Below are 6,470 nucleotides of genomic sequence, written 5' to 3'. Positions count from 1 at the left end.
TTAATGCGTTTGAGCCAATCAGTGTGTGTTGTGACAAGGTAGGGGTGGTATACAGAAGATAGCCCTATTTGGTAAAAGATCAAGTCCATATTATGGCAAGAACAGCTCAACTAAGCAAAGAGAAACGACAGTCCATCATTTCTTTAAGACATGAAGGTCAGTCAATGCGGAAAATTTCAAGAACTTTGAACGTTTCTTCAAGTGCAGTCGCAAAAACCAAGCGCTGTAATGAAACTGGATCTCATGAGGACCGCCACAGGAAAGGAAGACCCAGAGTTACCTCTGCTGCAGAGGATAAGTTCATTAGAGTTTCCAGCCTCAGAAATTGCAGCCCAAATAAAAGCTTCACAGAGTTCAAGTAACAGACACATCTTAAGATCAACTGTTCAGAGAAGACTGCGTGAATCAAAAAAAGTATGAATGTATGTACTTGTAAGTCGCTCTGGATAAGAGCGTCTGCTAAATGACTTAAATTTAAATGAATCGGGCCTTCATGGTCGAATTGCTGCAAAGAAACCACTACTAAAGGACACCAATAAGAAGAGACTTGCTTGGGCCAAGAAACACAAGAGATGGACATTAGACCGGTTGAAATCTGTCCTTTTGGTCTGATGAGTCCAAATTTGAAATGTTTGGTTCCAACCGCTGTGTCTTTGTGAGACAGAGTAGTTGAACGGATTATCTCCGCATGTGTGGTTCCCACCGTGAAGCAGGGAGGAGGAGGTGTAATTGTGTGGGAGTGCTTTTCTGGTGACACTGTCAGTGATTTATTTAGAATTTAAGGCACACTTAACCAGCATGGCTACCACAGCATTCTGCAGATACACCACCCCATCTGGTTTGTGCTTAGTGGCACTATAATTTGTTTTTCAACAGGACAATGACCCAACACACCTCTAGGTTGTGTAAGGGCTATTTGACCAAGAAGGAGAGTGATGGAGTGCTGCATCAGATGACGTGGGCTCCACAATCACCCAACCTCAACCCAATTGAGATGGTTTTGGATGAGTTGGACTGCAGAGTGAAGGAAAAGCAGCCAACAAGTGCTCAGCATATCTGGGAACCCCTTCAAGACAATTGGAAAAGCGTGTGGCACAAAGTGTGGCTACTTGGAAGAATGTCAAATATAAAATACTTTTTTGGTTACTACATGATTCCATATGTGCTATTTCATAGTGTTAATGTCTTCACTGTTCTACATTGTAGAATAATATAGTACAAATAAAGAAAAACCCTTGAATGAATAGGTGTAAATCATTCATCAATCTACACAATACCCCATAATGACAAAGCAAAAACAGGTTAAACAAATGTGTTGCTACTATATATATATATATATATATATATATATATATATATATATATATATATATATAGTTTTTTTTTTATATATATATATATATAAAAAAAACTATATCACATTTACATAAGTATTCAGACCCTTTGCTCAGTACTTGAAGCACCTTTTGGCAATGATTTACCGCCTCCTAGTCTTTTTGAGTATGACACTACAAGCTTGGCACACCTGTATTTGGGGAGTTTCTCCCATTCTTCTCTGCAGATCCTCTCAAGCTCTGTCAGGTTGGATGGGTAACGTCACTGCACAGCTATTTTCAGGTCTCTCCAGAGATGTTTGATTGTGTTCAAGTCTGGGCTCTGGTTGGGCAACTCAAGGACTCCTGAAGCCACTCCTGCATGGTCTTGGCTGAAAAACATCCCCACAGCATGATGCTGCCACCACCATGCTTCACCGTAGGGATGGTGCTAGGTTTTTTCCAGATGTGACGCTTGGCATTCAGGCCAAAGAGTTCAATCTTGGTTTCATCAGACCAGAGAATCTTTTTTCTCATGATCTGAGAGTCCTTTAGGTGCCTTTTGGCAAACTCCAAGTGGGCTGTCATGTGCCTTCCGTCTGGCCACTCTACAATAAAGGCCTGATGGGGAGCATCACACATCGGCGGAGAAGGTCAAAAGCTTAAAGTTCCTTGGCGTACACAAAGTTCCTGTGACGCACCGCCCCAGACCATGACGGACCCTCCACCTCGATCTTGCTCCAGAGTACAGGCCTCGGTGTAACGCTCATTCCTTTGACGATAAACGTGAATCTGACAATCACCCCTGGTGAGACAAAACCGTGACTCGTCAGTGAAGAGCACTTTTTGCCAGTACTAGTACTCGCAAAACACCAGTCTTAACGTCAACAGTGAAGAGGCGACTCCGGTATGCTGGCCTTCTAGGAAGAGTTGCAAAGAAAAAGCCATATCTCAGACTGGCCAATAAAAATAAAAGATTAAGATGGGCAAAAGAACACAGAAGTCGCCTCTTCACTGTTGACGTTGAGACTGGTGTTTTGTGGGTACTATTTAATGAATGTGCCAGTTGAGGACTTGTGAGGTGTGTGTTTCTCAAACTAAACACTGTAATGTACCTGTCCTCTTGCTCAGTTGTGCACCGGGCCACCCACTCCTCTTTCTATTCTGGTTAGAGCCAATGTGTGCTGATCTGTGAAGGGAGTAGCACACAGCGTTGCATGAGATCTTCAGTTTCTTGGCAATTTCTCACATGGAATAGCCTTCATTTCTCAGAACAAGAATGGACTGATGAGTTTCAGAAGAAAGTTCTTTGTTTCTGGCCATTTTGAGCCTGTAATCGAACCCACAAATGCTGATGCTCCAGATACTAAACTAGTCTAAAGAAAGCCAGTTTTATTGCTTCTTTAATCAGAACAACAGTTTTCAGCTGTACTAACATAATTGCAAAAGGGTTTACTAATGATCAATTAGCCTTTTAAAATGATAAACTTGGATTAGCTAACACAACGTGCCATTAGAACACAGGAGTGATGGTTGCGGATAATGGGCCTCTGTACGCCTATGTAGATATTCTATTCCAGCTACAATAGTCATTTACAACGTTAACAATGTTTACACTGTATTTCTGATCAATTTGATGTAATTTTAGTGGGCAAAAAAATTTGCTTTTCTTTCAAAACCAAGGACATTTCTAAGTGACCCCAAATTTTGAACGGTAGTGTAGGTCCAGATGGCATTTGGCAGTGTGCAGTGCAATGGCTAATTGGGTCATCTGTGGATCTATTTGGGCGGTATGTAAATTGCAGTGGGTCTAGGGTGTTGGGTAAGGTGGAGGTGACATGATCCCTGACTAGTCTCTCAAAGCACTTTATGATGACAGAAGTGAGTGCTACGAGCGATAGTCATTTTTTTCAGTTACCTTTCGTTTTCTTGGTTACAGGAACAATGGTGGACATCTTGAAGCAAGTGGGGACAACAGACTGGGATAGGGAGAGATTGAATATGTCCGTAAACACTCCAGCCAGCTGGTCTACGAATGCTCTTAGGACGCGGCTAGGGATGCCATCTGGGCCGGCAGCCCTGCGAGAATTAACGCGCTTAAATGTCTTACGTCGGCGGTGGTGGCACTGTGTTTCCCTTGAAGCAGGCGAAGGTGTTTAGCTTGTCCGGGAACAAGATGTCGGTGTCCACGGCGTGGCTTGTTTTTGCTTTATAATCCATGATTGTCTGGAGTCCCTGCTACATACATCTCGTGTCTGAGCCATTGAATTGCGACTCCACTTTGTCTCCGTACTGAATAATAAAGCATTGCATGCATTTGTCACTTTTGCGTAGTGGCACAGAGTAGTAGAGCATAGGCGCTTGCAGAAGTTGCACACACATCACAGGAGGCCGGTGGCACCTTTAATTGGGGAGGACAGGCTCATAGTAATGTCTGGAACAGAATAAATGGAATGGTCTCATACTCATCAAACACATGGCTGGTATACATGGTTGGTATATATAACACATGGTTTCCATAAAACAAATGGTTTCCATTCCATTTGAGCCATTCTTATGAGCCATCCTACCCTCAGCAGCATCCTATGACAGACATAGCCGTGGGAAGTAAAGGCGCAGAGGATGCTGCCGTACCCCTTGAAACCATGTTTGATGCATTCGATACAATTTCACTGATTCTGCTCCAGCCATTACCAGGAGCCCATCCTCCCCAATTAAGGTGCCACCAACCTCCTGTGGATCATTCTGATCCAGATGTCAAAATATCAACATCCTACAATCTGGATTTTCAGTGCTTTGAAAAATCACCACCTCACTGGGCAACTCAAATAATTCGAAACACAAATGCATATTATCATCTGAAAATGCAACTTGATCATCTTTCAAGTGTGCTTGGAGTAAGCAAATGCACAGTTTTGTCTCTTTGTTGGAGCATGACAACTTGATCTTCAGCCAACAAGTCTGCTTTTCTGCCCTTACAAGATATCCATAGGCATTATCACTGGTGTCTTTCTCAAGATGCATTTTATCCTAATCACTACCTTAGAGCTTTGAAAAATGTAAAAACAACATTTAATCCTGATTTAAAGGTGAGATTGGATGACCTAATCCCTGTCCAGATGACCAGAATCAAATTTGTGAGTTTTGAACACCCAAATCCAACATTTAATCCTATCTGATTGGGGAAAGCCAAGCAGATCATTTTTGAAAAACTGGCCTGGTCTGTACAGGCTAATTTAAATTAATAAATTACAGTAATTCCAGGTAAATTCAATGTAATTGTGTAGAAAAAGAGGCAGAGGAATGGGGAGATTCCAGAGTTAAATTGCTTTACATATGGAGCCGGTTTCCCAAACACAGATGAAATCTAGTCCAGATTAAGCCTGAACTAAAAATCCAGGACTATGCTTAATCTGTGTCGAGAGAACCTGCCTTTAGGATTTATTGATGGTGACCCCAAGCTTTTATTCATATTCAAAAAGGTACAGTATGTAATATCTTTATAGACTCCCTGGAGTCAAGTGTACTTCCATTGTTGCTGATATCGATCTCTACATGAGGTGAATTGGAGTTAACCACATGCTCTCAGCTAAATGGTAATACCAAGTGTCCCGTTAACCCATACACCCACTTGTATTATGAGAGGCTTTAGCTAAGAATGTATATAAGCAGCTTTAGGCGTATATAGGCTATAAGAGTACAGCTAAAAAGCTATATGCATGTGACTTGCTGCAGAATTTGAGAGAATTGATATTGCTGAATATCACACAATAATTTGTCATTCAATACGGTTTGAGTAGGTGAGACACAGAATGAGAAATTGCCATTTCTATAGATCATGCTGCTGGACTGATGTTGCTGATGTTGTACCCACTGTTTCAATAAATTGAGTAGGTCAACAATCTACATCAAAGGTTTCTGTGAGTTTCAGAAAATGGGCAATTATCTATCCACAATGCAGTCTGCTTCCCAGGGTCCAAGAGGCTATTTCTGACCTGGATTACCATATTTCCCAATAATATTGACTGATTCCTTTTTTTCTCTGTTTGTTCAGATTGCATTGCTTACCATTCAAAACAATAGGAATCTATCGTGTAATTGCCTTTTTATACTGTGTGTAGATAATCTTGACCGTACGACTATGCGGTTTATCCTGTTGTGACTTTGGTCTTGCAGCGGACTATGCCAGAGGTATGAATATCTTTTATTGTTATTGCAAAGAGGTGATAAATGGGAACCAAATTGATAAAAATAGGCAAGTCTCCCCAGATCCAGATTACGTTACAGCTCTTGGTCTGTGTTTACACAGGCAGACCATAATTCTTTTCACTACTGAAATCTGTTGACCAATCAGATCAGCTCTGAAAAGGCTCAGATGTGAAAGATCTATTGTGATTGGACAAAAGACCAATTATTGGAAAAAATATAAGAATTTGTCTGCCTGTCTAAACTCAAGCATTATTATGTTGGTACCACAACGAGCAACAGTAAATGTTATTCACATAGGCCTAGATGATTTACATGTCTTTCCCTTGAATCTTTTCAATTATGCAATCTGTATATTGAGGTCCTAACAGCTTTGTGTTATCAGAGTCAAATGTCTTATAGTGGAAGTTAGTCTTATTGGTTGATTAATATTTTATCAGGCTGATGCAAATAGGGTAGTGACGGGGGTAGTAGTGACACACGCAACCACAGAGAGACAGACAGCCCTGTTTTGCTGTTGTCACCTGGTGAATGTCTCCTAAAAATGAAACTCATTGGTAAGCACATTAGAACTTGATGACCTCGTGCTGGCTTCTGTTTTTAGATTCCATTGTCACGTAACCAGGGATCTAATATCCTCATATCTGATTCTACCGCTTCTGCACGGCCCCTATCATATTATCAATCAACTTCCTCAGCCCCTTTTGGAATTGGGAATATTATTTGACTGCACTGGGCACGAAGCATCTAAGTAAGATCCGGTCCTCTCTGTCCGTATAATTGTAACAGTATAACTTTACGGCGTCCCCTCGCCCCGACCCGGGCGCGAACCAGGGACCCTCTGCACACATCAACAACTGACACCCACGAAGCGTCGTTACCCATCGCTCCACAAAAGCCGCGGCCCTTGCAGAGCAAGGGGAAACCCTACTTCAGGTCTCAGAGCAAGTG

This window comes from Salvelinus fontinalis, chromosome 12, assembly GCF_029448725.1.
Source record: "Salvelinus fontinalis isolate EN_2023a chromosome 12, ASM2944872v1, whole genome shotgun sequence".
NCBI classification, from domain to species: Eukaryota; Metazoa; Chordata; class Actinopteri; order Salmoniformes; family Salmonidae; genus Salvelinus; species Salvelinus fontinalis.
This window is presented reverse-complemented; position numbering follows the sequence as displayed.